The 26,291-nt window shown below is 35.3% G+C and overlaps 1 long non-coding RNA gene across 1 annotated transcript; it reads left to right on the plus strand.

Annotated features, from left to right (window-relative positions):
- The first annotated feature begins 14,090 nt into the window (after window positions 1–14,090).
- LOC124888058 lies at window positions 14,091–18,033 on the plus strand. Its single transcript, XR_007045968.1, has 2 exons — window positions 14,091–15,174; window positions 17,827–18,033. It is a non-coding gene; the product is annotated as an uncharacterized LOC124888058 (long non-coding RNA).
- Window positions 18,034–26,291: the final 8,258 nt, after the last annotated feature.

Consider the following 26,291-nt stretch of genomic DNA (forward strand, 5'->3'; position numbering starts at 1 on the left):
AATTGGGGGTTTGGGCTGTAGGTGACAAAAGAGTTTTAAAATGAGGTGTAGATGACACAAGTCTTAATTATTAGGTGGAGGTGACAATTACTTTATTATGGATTTATAAAGTTGGAAAAGTTTGAAAATAACCCACAAGTTTTTAAATTTACACTTTGATCCAAATGTTAGCCTATATAATGAAAAATGGAGGGAAAATGTGTCTTTCTCTCTCTTCTCACCCATTGTTATTTTATCTCTCTTAGCGATTTTTGTTGTTCATTGTTGTTGTTGCTTCATTCATCATCTTCTGCTTCATTATCATCATCTTCTACTTCATTATCATCTTCATGTTGTTCTTGTTGACCATTTGCTGTTGTTATTGTTACCGCTACTGTTTCTATTTGACTAATTTCTTAGGTTAAATTTTATTCCGAACATCACTTTCCACTTTGGCATTACTTCATAGGAGACGTTGGTAAGTCAAATTATGATTTTTAGTTAAATTTATCATCTGGGTAACTGCTATTGTGTTGTTATTTTCCAACAATGGATAGAATCCAATCATGAATCCAACATAAGATCCATCTGTTTAAACAGATAAATCATCTGTTACGACAGATAAGACATCTATTTCAACGAAAGACTGATATGTTGAATTCATGTTTAAACAGATGGGTCATCTGTTCTAACATTTGACACATTTGTTGCAACAGATTAGTTACCTATTGCAACAAAACCTGTACACGATTCCAATATCTATTACAACAGATTACTAACCTGTTGCAAACAGGTAAGTCATCTGTTGCAACAAGTTAATTATCTGTTCTAACTGTCACTCATCTGTTGGAATCAGATTCAAAGGTGATTTAGTACTGTAACATCAATCCCAACAGGCGCTTCATCTGTTGCAATGAAAATTCAGGAGCGTAACATGAATCCCAACAGGTAAGAATATATTGCGACTGGTCACTTACCTATTGCAACAGATAACATAGCTGTTGGGATTCATTCACGGAACTATGAAATCACTATCAACTTTTTTTAACAAATGACTTTATTTAGGTACCACTAATAGAGGGATCAATAACAATAGGGGTGAATTATCATGGTCAATGGATCGAGAAGAGCAATCGATATATATGGCATTGGAAGAAGGGTAAAATGCTAGAGACGATAGCTATGATAGTCGAAAGTGATGTTTTGTATGATGATTTTGTGAACTTAATCATCAGCTTTTGTGGACTGAATTATCAACAAGAAGAATTCGCCATCAGCTACATGCACAACTCATTTGAAAATCAGAGAGTACTACTTTTCAAGATAACCGATCAGGTTCGGTTGTGTGCTTATCTAAGTGATTCAACCAGGCCGGTGTTAAGGGTGTACATGGTTGAAAAGACGAGAGAAAATGAGAACCAGAACGTAGAAGAAAAAAAGAAGAAGACTTCTTTGATGATAGGTTGGATAATCTAGATATGAATATTCCAGATGATGATCAAACACCTATGCCCATTGATACGACCAATACGATGTGCAGTTCTTCTCAATCGACACAGTCTGGAAATCTTCAAGATGATGGGACCGACTTTTTTATTGGAATATCATTCAAGGACAAGAATGAATTATCTAACACTTTGTTTATTTCTTACTTGAAAAAAGAATAAAGAAGGTGATTAATTCGAGCAGTGTCTTTTGCTTTAAATGTGCTAATTCAAACTGCAAGTGGTGGTTGAGAGCGGTGAAGTATACAAGTTCTGACAGATTCGTCATTCATAAACATGAAAAGCATATCACATGTGGTTCAGAGCACATCTCGGGATAAAATCCTCATGCCATGGCAAAGGTCCTCGGTGAATATTTAAAGAGTAGTTTCCCTGATAGCAAAGGCCCTTCAACAAGGCTTATGGACAATCAACTCCTTACGGATTTGGGTGTCCTGGTCAGTTATTGGAAGGTATATACGGCCATGGAAATTTCCAAGGACTTGGTTAGGGGGACACTCAAGCATGGGTATGAAGTCTTGGATACTTATCGTTACATGATTGAGTCCACAAATCCTGAAAGTAAGACGGCGTTGCATTTGGATAAAAACGGAAGGTTCATGTACTTTTTTGTATCCTATAGTGCTTGGATTCATGGTTTTCGACATTTGAGAAAAGACATAGCCGTCAATGGTACCTTCTTGAAGAGCAGGTATAATGGAGTTCTGCTAGCGACGGTGGCGCAGAATGCGGAGAATCACATCTTTCCTGTCACTTTTTGTGTAGCGGACAAGGAATGTGATACCTCTTATGAATTTTTTTTGAACAACTGTGATGCTGCGTCGAAGATATCGAAAATTTGTGTTTTGTATCGGATAGGAATCCAAGTATTCCAAAGATAGGTTCACTTTTCTTCACTTCAGCTTACTTTGGTTGCTGCATCAGGAGAGAATATTCGGAACAACTATCACAACGGAAGGGCCGTCACCGTTTTTTATAGAGCAGCTAAAACATGTAGTAAAGAGGAGTTTTTGGACCATTTCAATCAAATAGAGGATGTGAATCCCAAGGTAGCAGAATTTCTCGCATGTGTCAGTTTCGAGAGATGGAGCCGGGCATTCTGTCCAACAAATAGGTATATTCTTATGAATTTAATGTCTTGTTTGATTTACAAGTTTAGTATGATGTCATACTAAGTGATTCTTTTCTATAGGTACAATATTATGACATCAAACATAGTTGAATCAGTGAATTCATTGTTTGGCGATGAAAGAGAATTTCTCATCAAGGCTATGTTTGAAAAAATAAGCGAAAAGTATAGCAATTTTTTTAGCGAAAGGCGTGTGTTGTTCAAGTACCCAGAAAAAAGAACTCGATTTGTTCTCAAAATCAAAAAGAAAATATCAACGAACATCAGTTTGGGGAATAGGTTATTCTCTCATAAAATAGCAGATTATAAATTCCATATCACCGATCATGGTGATGTTGCCACCATCGATCTTCAAACAAGATCTTTTACGTGTAGAGTTTTTGACTTGGTCAAAATACCTTGTCCACATGCTATGGCAGCGCTTCGAGCTCAATATGATCATAACTATGGACTTGAAGTTTATGAGCACTCCTTTCAATATTATTTGGTGGAAAAATATGAAATGGCATATAGTGGGCATATTACTCCGGTGCCTCTCGAAGAATCTTGGGTTGTTCCAGTATTGCTTATGAGGAGATTAATACCTCCTCTATATATTGATCCGAGCACTATTAAATCGGGAAGAAAGCCATATAAGAGGAGGCGTGGAGTTGAAGAATCATTTTCATCAAGAAGAAACAAGTGCTCTATATGTAAGTGCGCTGGCCACAAAAGAATTACATGCCCGAATCATAATCCACCATGACCGTTGTAATTGCAGAAACTTGTGTTGTTGTTTGTTTGTTTGTTGTGGACTTTTATATATTTAACTCATTATTATGAACCTAATGTTATCATTTATTATATAATAATAGGGGTAATCTTGGAAGAATATAATAAAATTCTCTTAATTTTATAAATAGGAAAACTAAATTGAAACAAACATTTTTAGCAAGAAGTAATCACATGCGTGCAAATGAATAAAAAAAATAGTCTGGTCTGTCACAACAGATTTACCATCTATTGCAATATATGGATTATCTATTGCGATAGATAGACCATATGTTGGAGGAGATGTTTTGATTTCTTCCAACAGCTGATTCTTTAGTTGCAACAGATGGAGATTTCGATTCATCAGATGTTTTGAATGTGTTAATATAAAAAGTCACGACTCTTCACACCTCTATTTTAATAGTTATCATATGCGTGCAGATAAATAAGCAACACTGTCTGACATGTCCTGATGGGGTAGGAAGAATAAGGTGCGTGCAATGTATCCATTTTCATGCATGTGAGTTACGTATATTATTGATCAGGCTACCGTGTCAGACACACATAAAGTGCAATGATTTTGTGAATGCAGTTTTTTATCGATTGCCTTCAAATAAGGTCCTGCATTGTATAGTTTAGTTTGATAGGTGCGAACTGATAAAGCCGAAGGGTTCCAAGACGGTGGTGTCGATACCCCATTACAATTTAATGATGATTTATGCTCAAGTTTTTGTGTCAAGATTGGGGAAAGGTTCAAGTTTTTGGCGGCAGTGTAAATATCCAATAGTGATTGGACCGATTTTAATGGCGCAATGTACTTCTTGAAAGGCCTCCAAAGCCTTGTAATGCAGTAAATAATGATGGAACCAATAGAAATTCCCCTGGTCCAAAATTATATGGATAGATTATTGGAGGAGATTTTTTACAGCATAAGGTGCTTAGGAGAATACCTGTGCACGAAGGGGGAGGTAGAGAAGGCCATATATCATTTCAGACCTTGTTTAAGAGGAAACACAGGGTAGGAAGGAAAGTGTAGCGACATTGACAAATGGAATTCATATGAGAAACGAAAAAATTGGATGAGCTTCAAATGTAGAAGAGTATCAAAATATAAAAATCCGTCAGTCAATGAAAAAAAAAATGGTCAACAAGACTGGAGTTGGACACTTTACTCGAGAATGCAACTAGTGAGCGTGCCCTCAATTAAGACTTTCACAAAGTGCGGGACCAGAACTCCAAGGAAAAATCTTCGCGAGCATGAAAGGTGGTAAAATTATCGATCAAAATTGAAACCTACCTTTCAATTCAAACCGACAATCTTACCACCTTCCATGCTCGTGAAGCTGCTTCCTTAGAGTTCTGGTCCTGCATTTTGTGGGTCTTCGTTGAGGCTGCGCTCGCTAGTTGCAGTCTCTAGCAAAGTGACCAACTCAATTCCTCTTGATCATTCTTCTTTTTCTTTAACGACTGATGGATTTTCATTTTTGGATATACTTTCACATTCGCAGCTCATCCAGTTTTTTTATTTTTCATGTCAATTTCATAAGCTAATTTTGCTACACTTTCCTTCCCACCCTGTGTATCCTCTTAAACAAGGACTGAGGTAATATATGGCCTTCTCAATCTCCCTCTTCCCGCATAGGTTTTCTCCCAAACACCTTCTATTGTATAATAGTCTCCTCCAACAGCCTATCCATATAAATTTGGACCAGATAAATTTCTATTAGATCCATCTTTATTTGTTGCAGTGCGAGGCTTCGGAGGCCTTTCAACAAATCCATTGCACTATTAAAACCGGTCTAATCACTATTGGATATTTACACTACCACCAAAAACTTAAACCATTCCCCAAACTTGACACAAAAACATGAGCATGAACCGTCATTAAATTATAATGGGGTATCGACACCACCATCTTGGTCCCTCAGCCTTACCAGTTCAAACCTAACAATCTTAACTGTAAAATGTCATATCTTGTTTGAAGGATTAATGCCTAATAGGTAAAGAACAAACATTTACAAAATCATTGTACTGGATGTATGTTTTCATGATAGGTTGATCAGTAATACATACCTCCAACATATGAATTGGTTCCATCTGCAAGTAGCTTATTCCTTCGAACCCATCTTTACTCTAGTCTTTAATGCTGGCAGGGTAAAAGGGGATCCAGTTTCACTTCTTTTTAGTTGCAAACAAGAGAAATATATTTAATGTCAAACAAGAGAAGGACAAAAAGAACATTACAAAAGGGAAACATAAAATTGAGTGAATCAACAGATGACCAATATGATGCAACAAATTACCCATCTATTCAACCGTTGAGGCATCATTGCAAAGTATGAATAACATGTTATAACAGATGGGTCATCTATTGAAATAAATCAAAGCAGCCTTGCTACTAGTTTGATTTCTTCAAACAGTTGCTCCGTCTGTTCCAACAGCTGATTCATCAGTTGCAACAGTTGAGAAAACTATTGCAACACCACCAACAACAACATCAACAACAAGGAAACAACACCATATGTTCCAACACCATCCACAACACAAACATCACATGTTCCAACATAACCACCACCACCCAATAACAGCACCACCAAAGTACTAAACAAAAGACATAAAAAAACTATACTGACAACAAGGTTTTTTAAGTTCTCCCAACAAATGACTTTTTTTGCATATTTTAATAAAAATAACAGTTCGTTCATTCAAGACTTAAAAGTCACCTTTCCTTCAATTTTCTCAATAAATAGAAAACTAGTAATGGATAAATTATTAATAGCAACAGATATAAATATTTATTTAAATGACATACAAAGAAGCAGATGAGATGAAAAGAGCAACAGTGAATCGTACCTGCAATGTCAAAAAAGTAAATAGATCAGAACATCCAATTCAGTTGAGAAAAGATATTGATTGGTTGAGATTCTAAAGGATCCTCATCCGAAAGAAGAGAGAAAAGAGAGGAAAAAGAAAACAAACATAATTGAGAACAGATAATAAAGAAGAGTAATGAGTTGAGTCTAGACTACTTTATGGCTGAAGGAGAGAGAGTTCTAGATATGGGGGGGTTTTAAAAATTCATTAATAACTTTTAAGGAGCATGAGGAGACGGTGACATTGAAAAGACCAGATAAAATTACTCACTCAGGAAATTTTTGCGTTATCCAAGTAGTACCGAGTAATATCTTTTACCATCTTAGTATTTAACTTTTTTATCTCAGACAGGAAATACCTAAATTGCTTTAAAAAAAAAGATCTTAAAATATTTAAGTGCAACAATGACTTAATTTATTTGATAGTTTACAACAGATTCATGATCTGTCACAATAAATGACGTAATCTGTTTGATAGTTTATAACAAATGCGTAATATATTGCAATAGATTACCTAATCTGTTTGATTTGATCCAACAGAAAAGAAATCTGTTGTAATAGGTTAAACATTTTTTTATATATAATTTTAATTGAGTTCATATGTTAGACTAATACCTTAATTGAATGTGAGTTCTCATAGGGTCAACTACAACTTCAATTGAGTTTTTTGGCAATTGCATAATAAGATGGTATTGCGTTCCTCTCGACCAGATTCGTCGATCGATCACTCTGAGCCAAATCGATTCTTACTACCTCATATATTAGACTAATACTTTAATTGATTAATCTAAGACTAGGGTACTAATACCTTAGTTGAATAATCTAGGACTAGGGTGAGTTCTCATAGAGTCAACTACAATTTTAATTGAGTCTTTTAGCAATTGCATGATGAGACGGTACTGCGTTCCTCCCGACCAGAGTCGTCGTTGATAACTCTGAGCCGAACCAATTCTTACTACCTCATATGTTCAACTAATACCTTATTTGATTAATCTAGGACAGGGTACTAATACCTTAATTAAATAATTTGGGACTAGGGGTGAGTTCTCATAGGGTCAAGTATAACTTCAATTAAGTCTTTTGGCAATTGCATGATGAGACGGTACTGCGTTCCTCCCGACAAGAGTCATCGATCGATCACTCTGAGACAAACCGATTCTTACTACCTCATATGTTCAACTAATACCTTAATTGATTAATCTAGGACTAAGGATGAGTTCTCATAATGTCAACTACAATAGATGACAGCATCTATTTGATAATTTACAACAGATGGGTAATCTATTGTGACATCTGACTTAATCCATTTGATAATTTACAATAGATGGGTAATCTGGTATAACATATGACTTAATCTGTTTGATAGTTTACAACAGATGTGTAATATATTGCAACAAATTACATAATTTGTTTGATTTAATCCAGCAGAAAAGACATTTGTTGCAATAGGTTGAACATTTGTTTATATATGATTCAATTGAGTTCATATGTTAGACTAATATCTTAATTGAATGTGAGTTTTTATAGGGTCAAATACAACTTTAATTGAGTTTATTGGCAATTGCATGATGAGACGGTACTGTGTTTCTCCCGACCAGAGTCGTCAATCGATCACTCTGAGCCGAAACGATTCTTACTACCTTATATGTTAGACTAATACCTTAATTGATTAATCTAAGACTAGGGTACTAATACCTTAATTGAATAATCTAGTACTAGGGGTCAGTTCTCATAGGGTCAATTACAACTTTAATTGTGTCTTTTGGCAATTGCATGATGAGACAGTACTACATTCCTCCAGACTAAAGTCATCGATCGATAACTCTAAGTCGAACCAATTCTTACTACCTCATATGTTAGATTAATACCTTAATTGATTAATCTAGGACTAGGATACTAATACCTTAATTGAATAATCTGGGACTAGGGGTGAGTTCTCATAGGGTCAACTATTGATTAATCTATGACTAGAGGTGAGTTCTCATAGGGTCCCCACAATCGATGGCAGTGCCTATTTAATAATTTACAACATATTGCTAATCTGTTGCGACATAAGACAATCCATTTGATAATTTACAATATATGGGTAATCTGTCGTAACTGATGACTTAATCTGTTTGATAATTTACAACAAATTCGTAATCTGTTGTTACCTAATATAATTGATAATTTACAACAGATGAGAAATCTGATGCAACATGTTGAACATTTATTTTTTACAATTTCAATTGAGTTCATATGTTAGACTAATAGTACCTAAATTAATTAATCTAGGACCAGGGGTAAGTTTTTATAGGGTCAACTAGAGTACTCGGTCAACTACAACTTTAATTATCTTTATACAATTTTAATTGAATTACCCTTTTGGCAATTGCATGATGAGAGGGTTAAAAATTACGCATATATTTTATGATTTTAAAAATAATTAAGATCAATTCGGACCAAATTAACATTTTCAAAACTTGTCATTCTTTTCCAAAATATAAATCAACCCATACAAAATGTTTATTCATTTCAAATCTCGAGGTCTCGCTCTTTCTCTCTCATTCTCACTCAACAATACTGTACAAACAATAACTACTCAATAAATTTTCTCAACCCTCCACAACAGATCGTTTTTCTTCTCATTTTCGACCATATAGGTGTTATTTTTGACTTTATTCTTGCTTGTATCAGTCATTTTCTTTTGTCTTCATAGGCAACAGAGTTCGAGAAGAGCTCTATATTTATTATTTTTTTCTAAAAAAAATAAGGGTTTTTAAATTGATGATGAAAAATAAAATTTTTAGTTGTATTATCTTTGAGAATTGGTTTACAATGAAAAATAAAACTTTTAGTTGTATTATCTTTGAGAATGGGTTTACAATTTTAAGTTTTGCTGGTAAAATCGTAGGAAGAACTCGAGAAATTCCTAGTTTCCATCGCAGTGTTCTGTTGACTATTGTGGTATTGTTGGATGGTGTTTGTAGTGTTGGCGGTGGTAGTAGTGGTGGTGGTGATGTTTGTGGTCGTCGTGGTGGCAATGGTGCTGGGATTGGTTGGTGGTATTTGTGGTGGCTGTCGGTATTCGTGATGTTTGTTTGTTGGCATTGGTTGGTGGTGTTTGTGGTGGTGGTTGTTGGTGTATTAATATTTATGGTGTTTGTAATATATTTTTTAAAATTTATGCATACATCAATTGTAATGTAATTTTCGTTTTTCTTTGTTTGTAGGTAAAACATGTCTCCCAAAGAAAAGAAAGTGAAAGTGGATCAACGTCTGACCACTCAAAAAAAAAGGTTACAGTACAAAGGGATTCGGAGGAGCTTCCTGAACAATCTGAGTCAGGGAAAAGTGAAGTTGAGGAAAGATATGAAAACAACATTGAGGGAGGTGGACAAGGGTCTGTAGATGGTGATGAAGAAAATAAAAGTAAGAAAGAGGAAGAATTGGAGAGTGAGAAAGAGAAAGAGGATGATCATCAACATGATGATAATGGATCACCAATGGATAGTGAATTAATATCGACATCCCAGCATGATCCTATTAAAACTTTTAGGTGTTTTTTGGTTTGAAAATGGTTATCCCGGGATAACTAATACCGGGATAACTTATCCCACCATGTATATGGGATAATTTATCCCGAGACTAAGGGAAAAATAGTGGGATAAGTTATCCCGGATTGGAGTAATCCCTCCAACCAAACAAAGGAAAATGTGTTCTTTTATTTTATCCCGGGATAACCATTTTCAAACCAAACGACCCCTTAGTATTGACAAGTTTCAAGTTACGATGTCGATAAATGACCCAGAAGCAAAATAACTAACTGGTCAAATTGTACTTAAATATCAGATGGGGAAAATTTTTGAACATTTTATGAAAATTATGAATAACGAAAACATAGGCGAATTTTGTAAGAAGAGCTGCTTTGGATACTTTCTTGAGCTGCCTGAGGACCCCTCTTCCTGTATCTGTTTCCCTATGATGATGGTATATGGTCTTCTCAAGTGCAGGATCAAGTACGTGGGGGATAATAAAGATCCGGAGGAGGGGGGCAAAAAGAAGATGGATAAATTTGGATCAACTACTATGGCGTGCTTGTTTGTTTTGGCTTGCAAGTGTTTGCCATAGTGACGTGCTTGAGATGCCATCATCCAGAAGGACTACCACCCCGCAAAAGATTCAAGGAAAGAAAATACAAGGAAAAAATAGATGGGTTGTTTGACATTGCTCGACGTGGCTACAAAGCATCGAATTTGTTAACAGATCTCGAGGATAAAACCATACCAAAGCAGTACAGGGAGAAATTGTGCTTAGTTTGGTTTGCCCATTCGGTTATATTGGCAAGAGATGTCAACAAGGTCATAGAAGATGATTTGCTAGCACGTGTTGAGGATTTTGATAAATTTAACAATTATCCCTGGGGATATGACAACTTCTACTTAACTATCCAATATTTATTGACAAAGCTATCCTCAGGGACGACCACATTATGCGACTTTCCTTGGGCTTTCATGATAAAATTAATCGCTAATTTTACTCATCAATTAATTTATATTGAATATATTTATTATGACTTTTTTTTTTGCTTGCTTCCTATTTACATATTTTAGGCTTGGGCATTTGAAGTCATTCCCCCCCTCCGAAAGTAGTTAATGGATTATCCGAATGAGGTTTTTCATCCAAGGATGTCTAAGTGGTTGACTGCAAAGAGCAACACCAATATTAAGGAGGCTGATCTCTTTAACCCTCCGGATGATGCAGTACGTATTCTTTAAGTAAAGTAATTTTACTCAAAGAAAGATATTGAACAGATGTTATATCTGGTGCAACAGATGTTATATCTGATGCACCAGATGGGACATCTGTTGCGACAGGGTATATCTTGCATCAGATTACCCATCTGTTGCTTTGGTTCTCTGAACTTGACTCCTAACAGATTAACCATCTGCTGTAAATTATGCAATAGATGTGTAATCTGATAACATATTATTCATCTGTTGTGATATACAGATCATCTATTGCATAAAAGATTACCCGTCTTGTGCAACTTTTGCAACAGATGATTGATATTTTGCATCAGATTATCCATGTGTTGCTCTGTTTCTTTGAACCAGACTCAAATAGATTTTAACCATATACTGCAACTATACAATAGATGCGTCTTTTTTTTAAAATGTAGCCCAACTGTGAAAATTATTATATTATATAATTTAAATGCATCTATCTTTTTTATAGGTTATGCATCTATAGATCGTGCCTACTGGGGAGGAGTCGGTGATGACTTCTTATATTACTCTAGGTCATGTTGATACTATAGCAGACCCAACGGTGGAGTTAATAAAAAAGGAATTGGCTGGAGCAACAGCCATAAGAAGAGCAGTTAGACAAGGTCAGCCTAATGTTGAGGCTCTTCATGACCAACCATTTACTAAGGTAGATCCGGGTGCTTCTTCTGGTGGATTTGTTGGTGTTGGTGGAAGGCATGCTGATGCTGCTACCACTCATGATGATGAACATGTTGATGCTTAAAAAAGAATAAATATGTTTTAAAACACCCCGTTTTGCCCTTACACAGGTCCCTCTCACCCCTCTTCACCCTCGTGTTCTCATTGCGAATGCAAAGAGTGCAAGGACAGACAGGATAAACTCTTTGAAAAAGTAGAGGCTATCTCTAAAGCTATCAAGGAATTCAAATCCAAGAGGTGTGTTATACCATCCAAGAAGGTAAGGGAGCCACACACTCCTACAGTGTTGGTTAGGAGAATAAAAAGAGCAATTAGAGGCGTACTCTCTAGTCAGAAATCAAAAGAAATTGCAATTCCTCCCTCTCCAAAAGTTGAAGTTCAGGGGCCAGTCAAGAAGGTGGATATATACGCAGAACTTGGTGCCAAAGAGAAGAGGGATCTGTGATAGGCCAAGAATGCCAAGCCAGGAACACCAGATTACCCCAGGCCTCCCTTTTCCCCCAAGAATTCTAGACTATGACTGATATGCGTATGCCGTATGAGGACAAGGCAAGTTTACTTTTCCTAACCTAGACCTTCTAATCTACCCCATGAAGAAGAAGCTACACAATAGCTTTCACATCTGTTGCAACGATTGGGTATATTGGTGAAACTGGTAGTGGTTCTGCTGTAACTTATTATCCATCTGTTGCATAAGTTACGTTGGATTATTGATTCAGAGAATCCTATCCAACAGATGGACCATCTGTTGCATCTTTACAATTACTAACCTATTTAAAATTTGACTTCTTATATCATAGCATGTTGACATAATTCTATGCCTCATGAGGAAAAGGTAATTAACGTACCAGAAAGCTTATGATGTTGTCGATAGGATAATGGACCTCAACTTCTGCAAGAAGCTCAAGGATAGGTATGATAAAATCAATGGGGAGGCGTTATCCGTTGGCATGGGACTTGATTTACTAGTTCCTACGTTGGTCTTGGATGAAGAAGAAATGATAAAATATGTTAGAGGGGAGAGGCCAAATCCATACGGCAAGAGCTGGACCGAGGCAAAAAGGATTCTTGCAGTCATTAGACTTCTTGTGGCCTCTGATACCTTCAAGGAATTTACTCTTTACCAAATGGGTATAAGAAGTGTATTCTTAAATGGCTATCTCAAGGAAGAAGTATATGTGAAACAACGTCCTGGATTTAAAAGTGAGGAATTTTCTGACTATGTGTACAAGATTGACAAGGTTTTGTATGGACTGAAACAAGCTCCAAGGGATCGGTATAAAAGATTGTCAAAATCCCTTTTGGAGCATGGACATACAAGAGCTGCTGGAAAAATGATTCATCTACAAAAGTATGTGAAGAAGCTTCTGAAAAGGTTTCCATGGAGAAAGCAAAGAAAATTAGCACCCCTATTGCCACTGCCATAAAACTGGATATAGATGAAACAGGTTCATCTGTGGAACAAAAGTTGTATAGAGGAATAATTGGGTCACTTCTATATCTCACAGCAAGTAGAACTAACATTGTATTTAGTGTGGGTCCATGTGCAACATTCTAGGCTAATCAAAAGAAATCCCATCTAAAATCTGTGAAAGGGATCTTTAGATATCTTAAAGGAACCCCTGATCTTGGTCAATGGTATCCTAAAGGTAGTAATTTCAAGTTAGTAGGATATGTTAATGCTGATTATGCAGGCTATTTGGTGGACCGAAAAAGTACCATATGTATGGCACACTTTCTTGGACCATGTTTGATCTCCTAGTCCACTAAGAAGCAAAACTCTGTAGCTTTGTCCACTAGTGAGGCTTATATGTTGCTGTTGGATCTTGTTATGCTCAATTGTTATGGATTAAACAACAACTGCAGGATTTTGGTATGGATATTAGATGTGTTCCAATCTATTGTGATAACACTAGTGCAATAAATATTGCCAAAAATCTAGTGCAACTCAAAAAAACTAAACACATTGATATAAGATATCATTTCCTTAGGGACAATGCAGAAAAAAGTCTTATTTCTTTAATGTTTTGTTCTATTAAAGATCAAATTATAGAGATTTTTACCAAGGCATTAAGTAGGGAAAACTTTAAAAAGAATAGGTTAGACTTGCGGATGATTAAAATTATATAAATCACCCTCTATGATTGGTTAGAATAATTGTTTTACATTAATATTGAGAGATAAATTGTTAATCTATTCAGTCTTGCACATTTAGTTGTGTGTCTCAAGTCCAGTATCTAACAATCTTTATAATTGTAGATCATCTCTATGTATTTCAAAATACTAATGAAGTGAACTAAAAGTCCATGCTACCAATTATCTAAGGTATCGATTCACTTGTCTAATGTACAACACTGCCTAAAATGGAACACTTGAGAATATCTAGTCCCTATATTAATCTCTCTACTTCATCTTCTTTATCCGCCAAATTTAAAAAGTCCTGACACACTTCAAAAAGCTTCCACCGCCTATCAAATCAGTTCCTATTTGCAATACACTAACTCTAGCCTAGTGAAGGTCTTCCTCTTCACCTTTATTCATCCAAATTCTTGTTCTATTTAATCCCTATTCTCACATCAACTTTCCTCAAAGCTTACCTCTTACTTGGAATTCTCAAATTTTTTATGGATTTTTCTCTATCCTCTCTTCACTCCACTTCTTAAGCTAAAGAAAAATTGAGTTCTCCCCATCTCCTTCGATGGAAATTATTCCATTCACTCAACCCATACCCCAAATTCCACCTATTTCTACCATCAAAATATCTCATTCTGCAGCTTGGAATGAATTGAAAGTGATGATTGACCCCTTTCGCCATCCTTCTGCGGAATTGCCTTAAGATATCATTCTTATCCAAATATCTCTCCTAAATCCCATTCTCCTCCTCACTAAGTTACTAAAAGATCCTGATCTAGGATCAAAAAAATTTCAGGTGCACCCATTCCTGTGCCAGATGATGAGGTTCTTTGAGAAAGCTCTAAGGGCGAGCAAAAAAAAAACGCCCTATGCCTTCTAGGTATCCTTCTTAGGAAGCCACTCTCTCTACTGATGACGACTTACTTCTTAGTTATGTTCGTTGTGGGAAAAAGGTGAAGAACATTATCCCCAAACCCCCTTCTTTCGTTCTGCCAAATCTCTATCTTTCCTTAAACCACCTCAAAAGACAACTCCAAAATCTGCACCACAGCTTTCAAAAAATTCCAAATCCTCTTCACGCTCTTCCAAGAAATCGGTCACTCTACCTACTCCATCTATTCCTCTATATTTATCTCACTCTATGGCTACTTATGAACCTACCTATCTATCTCTTGACCACATAATCAATTTTCAAAAACAAAAAGTAATGCGAGGTAGAGTTATTACTGGAAATCGGGGTCCTAACATGCCTATCCTTCTTACCAAGATAGCTCTTCAAGGATGGTCATACCTCTTTCCTCAAGGCACCATTCAAAGAAAATTAACTAAGAAAAAGGTTACTAAATTTTATATTAATGGTAAGTTTGATGGTACTATGTTTACCTCCACTATTCTTGGGGACCCGATTAAGCTGACTCGTGCCGATGTGGCACGTATTATAGATGTTCCTTCTGAAGGGTGGTCTTGCTATGTGAATTATAAGTGGCTTTCCCTTCATAATTTACCCTCAGCCCTAGAGGTCACTGGGAAACTTTCGGGTGTACCCACCCTTACTCACCATCATCGAGTTGAAAAAAGGGAGATACCGCCCCTACATCAACTCCACTTTGATGTAGTACACAAAATCATTCTCTAGAAAAAGGAAAGGAAAACTGAAGCCAATTATTTAGATATGACACTAATGTAGCTACTGGATTCTGAGGTCAAAATTGACCTTCCCAGTCGAGTTTTGTAACACATAAATCGTGTGTTTCGTCAAGATGAAAATGGTAATTCCTTGTCATATGGCTTCTGGCTTGGACAAATATTTAAAGACCTTGAAGTTCCCATTCCTGTATGGGAATATCAGACAAAAAATATGTAATTGGCAAGGTTTGTCACTCCTTTCTTTCTGAGTCCATGAGACGTGTCAGCACTACTCTTCAAGGCCACAAAATGCCTTGGAGGAGAAAACTGAAGAAATAGAGGATATTATAGTTGCTCATTCCCAGCAAACTACCACACTTAGGGCTAGAATTACAGAATTTGACAATGAGCTGGCTCAGGAGAGGGCTGCTAATGCTGCTACCATTTATTGTTTGACACAGCTGATTCCACCTACTTTCTCTGCCTGATTGCATCATTTCCTTAGCTCCTTAGGATCTCTTGTTTTTGTCCCCTTCATCATTGCTCGGTAGTGTTTCATTTTTTTCTGTTGTTGCTTAGCTTGTGATGCTTATATCTGGTACTGAATATAATGGAGCTTTTAGTTTGCTAAATTATTTTCTTGTCTTTCTCAATTGATAGATCTTTAATACTGTTGTTATGTATTGATTGTCTTGTTGATAGCCCAGTGGACATGAATGGGTTGACAAAATAGTTTTACTCTGATATGTATGTTAAGATTTTCAATAATGCCAAACAGGAGAAGAACATATGGTTGTGCAATGCTTATAACCTATAGACTAACCTCCTTCATCCAGGAAAATTCTTTTTAAGCGTCTGCAGGTTAATGCATAACTCGAGAGGTTTTCATCATCAAAAGTGGGGAATTAGTTGGAGCATTAAAGTTTTGATGAATGACAAAATGAATGAAACATGTGGATAAAGTTGTTTCACTGATGTAACAAGATCAAGAATGCAAGTTCACTGGTTTACGAAGACAAGATTATTGAATTAAAGAAGTGGATACGGTGGTAAAGTAGATAATTTCTACCATAATCATCACGGGTGAAAATAATGAGATTGAGTTTGATTCCAATACTTGAAGATAAGAGAGATTAAGTTGAAGAAGGAGTTCTACCTCAAAAGGAGATGAACTTCAAGTTGGACTTCTAATTCATAACAAACTCTAAAGAGTCAAGAGTTACATTGGAGATTGAAGTCATATCTGATAAAGGAATCTTTAAAGAGTGGTGTTTACATGGAGGGAGTAACTTACACGGTCACTCACACACTTACAGAGAAAAAGGCTATTGACAAATTGACTTGGCAGTGTCAAAGCTTGAAGAAACATGGAGTTGAGCTTGTTGCTATTACTTAGAAGATATGGTGTCTTATTTTCTGTGTATTAGGTTAGTTCTTGAGTAGTAATGTTTATATAATTCTAGTCTCAGTGAAATATAAACTAAGTTAAGAAACTGAGTTAAAGATCATTGTCTTCAAGTTGGGAAACTCGAAGACTTGGAACACATATCTTGGGTGGTTTGTAGAAGTGGGGATTAGAGTTTATAATTCCTAGATTATAAAAGTCTTGAAATTTGCAGTTGTAGAGGCTAGTGAAGTTTGGGGTAAAATCGTGTAGAGGTACAAGTCGTGATTTTTTACACCTTTTTGAGCCGGGTGTTTTTCACGTGAAAAACTTTATCTCATAATAATTCCTAGATTACAGAAGTCTTGTAATTTGCAGTTGTCGAGGCTCAAGGTTGATTAGTGAAGTTTGGGATAAAATCTTGTAGAGGTACAAGTCGTGATTTTTTACACCTTTTTGAGCCGGCTGCTTTTCACATGAAAAACTGTCTCATTTACTTGTTGTTTTAGCCTGGTTGAAACACGTTAGGCAACCCGTTTCATTAATAAGAAACTGACAAGCTAAAATAAGTAAATCAGTAGGTCTAATACTGTATCATTTCAGACAAATATTGATGAGAAGAACGATAACGTGAAAACAGAACATAGTGATCTGCAAATTAAAGTTACAGCTTCAGTTCTTTCTGTATGTTCTAATAAGCCTTCTGTCTTTGTTCGTCATAGGTTCAACTTTAAAATGATCGTTTCTTTTTAGCACTGTTCTGATATATTTCATTAAAATGTTTTTTCATCTTGATATTCATTGGAGTTCCTCTCGAATTCTATCAGGCGTTCTGTCTGCGTTAATGAGAGGTTTGGCTTCATAATGTTTGAAATTCTATCTGTCATTTTTTAAACATTGTTCTGGAGTTGGGTTTTGCTGCAGTTCGAATATTCCTTTTGTTTGTATGGTGGAAAATTCTGCAGCGCTTTGAACATCGTCCCTTTGTCTTTCATTGTAGAGGCTCAAGAGAATGAAAAAGTGAATAACGATAATGTTGATGAACAAGGCTCTATGTATCGTGAAATTTCAAACTATAATGTTCATTGTACTTGTCTTACATTATTAAAGCTATATACACCACATATACAACATGTAAAGGAAAGACACTAAGTGTAAACTGCAAGATCATTGAAATATGATTCACAGTCTATTTATTTTAAGATCACATCTTAATCCCATATTCTGGTTATCTTATTTCCAAAAGATCTAGTTTTTCCTTTGTGTTTTGAATACTCTATAACTTGTTAATTCAATTAAACTAATTTATCACACCTTATGTATATCGTACTTAATACTTTTATCATCTTTTAGAGACAACAACCAGTGAGAATCCTAAGAAAGATTCATTAGGGACTTCTCCATTAAGTGGATCCTTTTCTAAACAGTGCCAAGAGGGGAAATGCGTGCTTGACCTAATGCCAGACTCATCATTGAAAGCAGAAAAAGAGATGAAAATGGGTGATGATGAGAAGCAGTTGAGCACCAATGAAAGTATTGTTGAGATAAAACACCAAAAGATACAATAATCCATTGATTATTGGCGATTTCGATCCAGTAGCCAAGTTGCTGAGTGTGAACCGTGCAAAAGCAAAATGAATAAAGTTAAAGTGGGAGATGTCGATGCTGTTCTAACAGGAGGAAAGGAGACTACTATTGTTTGTGACATAAAGAGCAACCCTGGAAATGAGGAGAAGGGCAGAAACTGAGGTTTGCAAGTTAAAACTTAGTTTTCATTCGAGGTTTAGACGTAAAAAATTTACTGTGGTGTAAATATAGTGAAGTATGAGAGCGATGTTGAGACAGAGACTTATTTTGTACTAAGATTTGCTTTGAATAAATCTATGGTGAAAAGCAAGTAGGGACAACAAAATCTTCAGATAGTTCATGGCACTAAAATGCTAAAGAGAAACATACCAGAATTTTATGAGAGACATTAGTTTTTAGCTGAATAAGAAAGAGGTGCAACAACTTATTACTAAAAGTAGAAGGGAATTAAATCTTGACATTCACTGCTTAGTCTTATATTCATCATCTCTGTCCCGTTTCTCTCTTTTCCTTTTAACCTGTCTAATTCCTTCCACATTCCAATTTCCAAATTCCTAATTGAATTGAACACACATTGCACGAAAGAGAAACGATAAAGGTTTCATTTTATCACAACCTTAAAAGTTTAATAAGATGCATCTCAAGGAAGAAACCAACCAAAAGTATAATAAGTTGACTGAGACCAAGACCATTTTGACCGAAGTTTGCGGAACGTTAGTAGGATAAAGGTATGCAGCTTATTAGCTATTGTTAAGAATTCGTGCCCTATTGATTATCTTATTTTCGCCTAACTGTTGTCTATCGATGGAACGGGTTGCCTGATGTGTTCCCAGAAAGCAGTAAAACAGAAAGTAAAGAACACAACGATTTTTAGGTGGAAAACACCGGGCTCAAAGGTGTAAAAAATACGACCTGCACCTCTACAGGATTTAACCATAACTTCACTAAATAACTCTAAACCTCAACAACGACTGATTACAAAACCATTGTAACCAACAAATAGGAATTATAAACTCTAATTCCTTTAACTCAACGACTAGGAATTATAAACTCTAATTCCTAACTACACACACACCTCCCAAGGTATGCATTCCCAAAGCCTCTGAGCTTTCCCCAACTCGAAGACTGGCTCCTAGCTCAGTTTATAACACACTGAAACTAATATTACATCAATAGTTCAAACACAATGAACAACTCAAAAAATCAATGCTAACACTCTTAGCTGGATTCTATACTTAGGACCAGGTTCTTCAATGTGTTTCTTCAGTGATTGAGTAGCACTCCGTGAAGTTAATCTGTCGATTGTGCTTTTCTGCTTTGTAAGTGCGTGAGTTACTCTGAATAATACATCTTCTATTTAAACACAACTCTCCAATGAGTTATTCTTTATTTCAAACTCCTCCTATAATCATAACTCTCATTACATAGAGTTCTACTTCAAGTGAGACTCCTTCTTCAATTCCAACTTTTGTCTCCTTAGTGTTGTAGTCAAACTTCAACTCTTTAAATCAGCATATCTTCAAGTATTTTACTCAACCACAACTTCTTCAATTTCTCACGTGATCATTAACTTAAGTATATCAGAATTAGGCTTGCTCATTCAGTTCTGACTTTAAGCAATCTTTGTCTGCATCTATCAGTGAAACCAAAAACCTGTTTTCCTATGATTGGACCAGCTCAAGTAACATGGCCCATTCATGTGTCAGTCATCAGAAATTTCATTGATCTAACAAAGAGTCCTTTAATTTGTATGTTTCCTATCTTGCGTAGACTTCTTCAATCTGCAGATTCTTTCTCCTTCTACACATAGGACTCTTCAAGATATGCTCAGAAGTGAAATTCCTTCTTTCCATAGGACTCCTTTTTCAACTCAACTTGCTTTCCCTTATCATCAAGTATTCGAATCAAATTCAACTTCTTCAAATTAGCACATATTTAGTTACTTGAGTTTATCAGAATTATTTCATATCACTTTGTCAGTTTGTCAATCATCAAAACTACATCGTACCCAACAAATTTCCCCTTTTTTATGATGAAAAACCTCTTGTTTTCTATGTATTCAAATATCTTCACCTGTAAGCACTAAAGTATAAAACACTAGAATGAAACAAGTTAGTCAATGGGTTATAAACATTACACAACCCTCTTATCTTCCCCCTTTTGGCATCATCGAAAAACCATTTCAATGCAATAATATACTAGCCAAAGTGATTTGTTATGCTATTCATGGCCACTGGGGCTATCACCAAAACAATCATACAAAGACTTTAGCCAACCTAGTAATGTATTAAAGAGAGCAAAAATATGAGTCAATTTAGCAAAGATAACCATTCCATTTAACTGACAGAGCATGTTCCACATTAAACCTAAGCTAGTACAGAACAAAGAAAAACAATTGAGCATTAAAAAAATATGGTATAAAAGTGGGATATGGCTAAGGATACAAATAGTGAGGAGTGGATGAGGAAGGTAGAACAAGTGATATCAACTGTGTCAATTGACTAATGACTTCAAAATTTTCATCCCTCTATCAATCAAGGTCAAGCTTCAAAGTCATGATCCTAGCCTTAAGGAACTCTTATTCCACTTCATGACTGTCTTGTGCAGCTTCTAGTTCAGATTTTTTTTTTCAAATAAGTGTTAGCCCTCCTTATTGAAACAGGTAGAGCAACATGATTCATCTATTCAAGAACATCTATTTTTTATAAGTCAAACCTAATTTAGGACCAAGAAGTCCTAAAAAATAACTAATTATGAACTAAAAGGAAAATCATGTCCCCTTTCATTATTCAGAAACATATGCTGCATGTGATTGATGATTAAGTTTGTCATATTCATGGTACAAAAAATGATATTTTGGTTGATAGAGAAGAAGGAATTTTTGGTGTAGAATTAACACATTTGTGCACAACCATTTGGAGAGAATCAAAAAAAGTTTGGTCAACCAATTCGTCAACATTATAGGACAAGGAGAGGATGAAATATGAGGAATTGAACAGGTGTGCTCAACTGTTTCAACTTAGACAGTCTATTCTTATGTCAGTGTAGAACATACCTGATAAGAAAAACTTTGTGGTCATAATTGTTTGCTTGTACCTATTTTTATGCATAATCTATTACAAAATTAGGTTAGAAGAGTCAAAAATCTGAAATTAGGACACACAACTAAATGTGCAAGACTGAATCGAATAACATTTTAGCTAATAAGATTAAGAAGAAAAATGGTTATTCTAGTCAATCATTAAGGGGAGTTCATGCAATTTTAACATCCCCAAGTCTAACCTATTCCTTTTAAAATGCTCTCTACTTAGTGTCAGTGGTGTATTTTCAGTTAATTAAGTAATCCATATAATCAACATCTTTATAGGTCACAAGAGTGAAATTGCTTTCCTTTGACTACCATAGTCCCAAATCATTTTTTCGTTGTTCCCCCTGTCGATATGCCCTCACTCATAGAACAGGTGGTATAACATGTTTTTGTGTATGCTCAACAGTTTCACTGTCATCCTCTTAACTTTTTTTCTTTTTACATTAGTCCACAAAGATTCATACGAACCAGGTTCAAGCACTAGATCATTATTTTTTTCTTTAGATCTCCCTTGCTTCCCTCTTACACGAGCACTAGAAATCTGGTCATCTTTCAAATGATCCATTCCCCCTTTAAATGTAATGAGTGAAAGAAACTTTATATTTTTCTATTCTTATGCCTTGAGCAAGCTTTATTCATGTACAAATTTTACTTGACTCCTTTCACTCTCACCTGCAAAACAAATTAGAGGTTAACTTTAGGCACCCAGACAAGCTTGGGTCCTTTCTTATGAGTAAATCAATGAATCAAATTTCTTTTAGCCCATGCAGACAACAGGTTACGTGACCTGTTTATCTGACCAGGTTTAGTTATCCTTTTCTTGGTCTGAGATAGTTTATTTTTCAGATTTAGACTGCTGGATCTGCTTTTAGCAGCAACAGGACATTCAGTGGTTGGGTGTCCTAGTTTACCACAAATATAACATAAATCTTTATAGGAAATAGTTTCTTTATGAAAACCTATGCCAACCCTCTCATTTTGAGTCCTACTACTTAGATGATTAATAATTCTAGATGACTTGGTCCATAGGTTATCTCTTTCAAGATCAAGTTTTATCCTAGAGTTTTCTTGAGTTAGCTTTCTAACCTTTTCTCTTTAATAAAATAATTCATCTTTTCTTTGTTTAAGATCAGACTCAATTCTTTTATGATTTTCACTCATGGCTCTTTTTTCTTTTTTAGTAATTGACAACTTTAAGATTTCTGATTTTAGATCTAGGTTTGATGAACCAAGTTGACTGACCAGTTCCTTTAGGGTGCAGTTTTCAGTATCAGTGACATTCTTGCAAGTCTCAAGATAAATGTAATCAAATTTTAGACTTGCAAAAGCATTGAATAACTGATCCCTTTTAGATGTGAGCTCATGAAAATCATCAATCAATGCTTTTATCAAGGGAATTAGTCTTTTCTTAGAACAAAGATGCAATTTATCTTTAAGATCAAGTAGACTTACCTCAGATTTTATTTTATTTTCTTCCTTTTCTGAGTCACCTATAGCCATAAGTGAACTTTCATCAACTCCATCATCATTAGATTCTTCTGAGCTTGATCCCCATGCAGCCATCGTAGCAAATGATTCCTTTCTTTTGGAGTAAGATTTCTCTTTTAGCTTCAACTCTTTTTCAGCTCTTATATTTTTTCGCTCAATTTCCCACAATGGACAATCCCAAATCATATGATCTGTATCTTTATATTTGAAATAACCAGCTTGATAATTATAGTTAGAATAGCACCTACTACTCGTTCCTCTCTTGTTCTAGCGCTTTCCTTTCTTAAAATACCTTTTGAAAGTCTTAGTAAGCTTTCTATTATCCAGATCTGATTCTACGCTGTCAGACTCTTTTAGTTCTATTGACTTATCCTTAGTTCCTTTATTTTTCTCTAAGGTATCCATGTTCTTCTCATATGCATTCACAAGAGTCTCCCAAATTTGTTTTGTAGTGGTGCATCCTGAGATCCTATTATATTCATCTGGTCTAAGTCCGCAAATAAGAATATACTTAGCTTTTGCATTCTTTCCAAGTATCTTAAAGTCGGCCTTATCATACTCACTCTTTTCTTTTAATACATCCGTGTTTTCAGTATCCTTCTTCATGGGGTATTGAGGTCCATCAATAATTCTATTCCAGAGTTCGTAGTCAACAACCAGAAGAAAATCTTTCATCCTTTCTTTCCATCCTGAGTAGTACTGCCCATTGAACAATAGAGGCCTATTGATGTCTTGTCTTTCGCAGTAGCCAGTAAGTGGTACAGAATTCATCTTTGATCTTATCTTAAGGTGTTAGCCTTCACAAGATAACCCGCTCTGATACCACTTATTAAGAATTCGTGTCCTACTGATTATCTTATTTTTGCCTAACTATTGTCTATCGATGGAATGGGTTGCCTGACGTGTTACAAGAAAGCAGTAAAATAGAAAGTAAAGAACACAATGATTTTTACGTGGAAAACACCCGGCTCAAAAGGTATAAAAAAACATGACCTACACCTCTATAGAATTTAACCCCAACTTCACTAAATAACTCTGAGCATCAACAACGACTGATTACAAAACTCTTGTAACCAACAAATAGGAATTATAAACTCTAATTCCTTTAACTCAACAACTAGAAATTATAAACTCTAATTCCTGACTACACACACACCTCCTAAGATATGCGTTCCCAAAGTCTCTGAATTTTTTCCAACTCGAAGACTAGCTCCTAGTTCAGTTTATAACACACTGAAATTAATATTACATCAATAGTTCAAACACAATGAACAACTCTAAAAATCAATGCTAAAACTCTTAGTTGGATTCTATACTTAGGATCAGGTTCTTCAATGTGTTTCTTCAGTGATTGAGTAACATTTCGTGAAGTCAATCTATCGATTTAGCTTTTCTGCTTTGTAAGTGTGTGAGTTACTCTAAATAATACATCTTTTATTTAAATACAGCTCTCCAAAGAGTTATTCTTTATTTCAAACTCCTCCTTTAATCAAAACTCTCATTACATAGAGTTCTACTTCAAGTGAGACTCCTTCTTCAATTCCAACTTTTGTCTCCTTAGTGTTGGAGTCAAACTTCTACTCTTTAAATTAGCATATCTTCAAGTATTTTACTAAACCACAACTTCTTCAATTTCTCATGTGATCAGTAACTTAAGTATATCAGAATTAGGCTTGCTCATTCAGTTCTGACTTTAAGCAATCTTTGTCTGCATCTATCAGTGAAACCTGGAACCTGTTTTCCTATGATTGGACCAGCTCAAGTAACATGGTCCATTCATGTGTTGGTCATCAGAAACTTCATTGATCTAACAAAGAGTCCTTTAATTTGTATGTTACTTATCTTACGTAGACTTCTTCAATCTATAGAATCTTTCTTCTTCTACACATAGGACTCTTCAAGATATGCTCAGAAGTGAAACTCCTTCTTTCCATAGGACTCCTTTTTCAACTCAACTTGCTTTCCCTTATCATCAAGTGTTTGAATCAAATTCAACTTCTTCAAATTAGCACTTGTTTATTTTCTTGAGTTTATCAGAATTATTTCATATCACTTTGTCAGTTTATCAATCATCAAAACTACATTGTACCCACCAGCTATATTAAAGTACATGTGTTAGATATAAAGGGGTAGTGTGGTGATTAACTACATAAAGGGGCTTTTAGTCTTTTACTCTTAAGTTGTTAAAAGTCAGTTACTTGTCCTATAATAAGGACATTAGTTGTGTAATTGGAGAATAAGAGCTAAGATCAAATTCTCTAGAAGCTTTTTTTTTCTTCTACAAGATATAAATAGCTTGTTCAATTAATGTTCATTAATATTGTTAGAAATACAACTGATTTCCAGATTGATCATTTCAGTTTTATCACAAGTTAATGCTAAACGTGAAAGCATGCATAAATCTTGATATTCAATTTTAGTGCAGACACCACCACCATCATACTTAGTGTAATTTCACAAGTAGAGTTGGGGAGAGTAGGTAACAAGTAAAGTTAGGAGGACGGGTGTACGCAGATCTTACTCCTCCTATTTTTGTAAGGTAGAGAGGTTGTCTGGAAGAGACCTTCTCTCAATTTCTCACTTTTCATCATTTCTTTCTTTTATAAAAATAGCTCAATCATTAATTCTCTATTTTGCAGTCTCTTTCCTTTACATGGCTAAAAACCCCACACAATTTGGAACTATTGGATTACGGGTCATGGGTCGCCCATGTAGACCGACTCGACCTAACCCGTTTTTTTGTTTTTTGATTATCTGAAAAAAAAAAAAGATAAAACTACTTATTTGAAATTTAGAGGGAACAATTACAAAGGAAATTGTTTCACTTTACCTTATAAATGTCAAGTTCATTCTTCTTTTCCAGATAGAGAAAAAGTGACGAAAAACAGAAAACAAAGAATAAAGCTGACATTTCTTGACATTAAAAAAAAATCCAAAAAAGGCATTTAATTTGTGAAATAATTTTTTGTTTTCTAAAGAAACAAAGTGGATTTAGGGAAATTCTTTTCGGTAGCAAATTCAACACTTTCCACTGCAAAATATCAAGGTACACATTTTTTTTGCTCCTATTTTTCTTTCAATGGCATCTGAGATAGGTTAAATTGCTCTGTTTTGCATGATTTTGGTATCGAGTTTAAGTATAATTCTTCAAATTATTGAATAAGAACTTACCTGTTAGAAAGAAATCACTATCGAATAAAAATTGAAATTTTAGACCCAACTAGAATCGAACTGACAACCTTCTATTCTGGAATCAAGATGCGCTACAACTGCTTAACAAATCCGGTTGAAGATCTTTATTT

This window comes from Capsicum annuum, chromosome 10, assembly GCF_002878395.1.
Source record: "Capsicum annuum cultivar UCD-10X-F1 chromosome 10, UCD10Xv1.1, whole genome shotgun sequence".
NCBI lineage: Eukaryota > Viridiplantae > Streptophyta > Magnoliopsida > Solanales > Solanaceae > Capsicum > Capsicum annuum.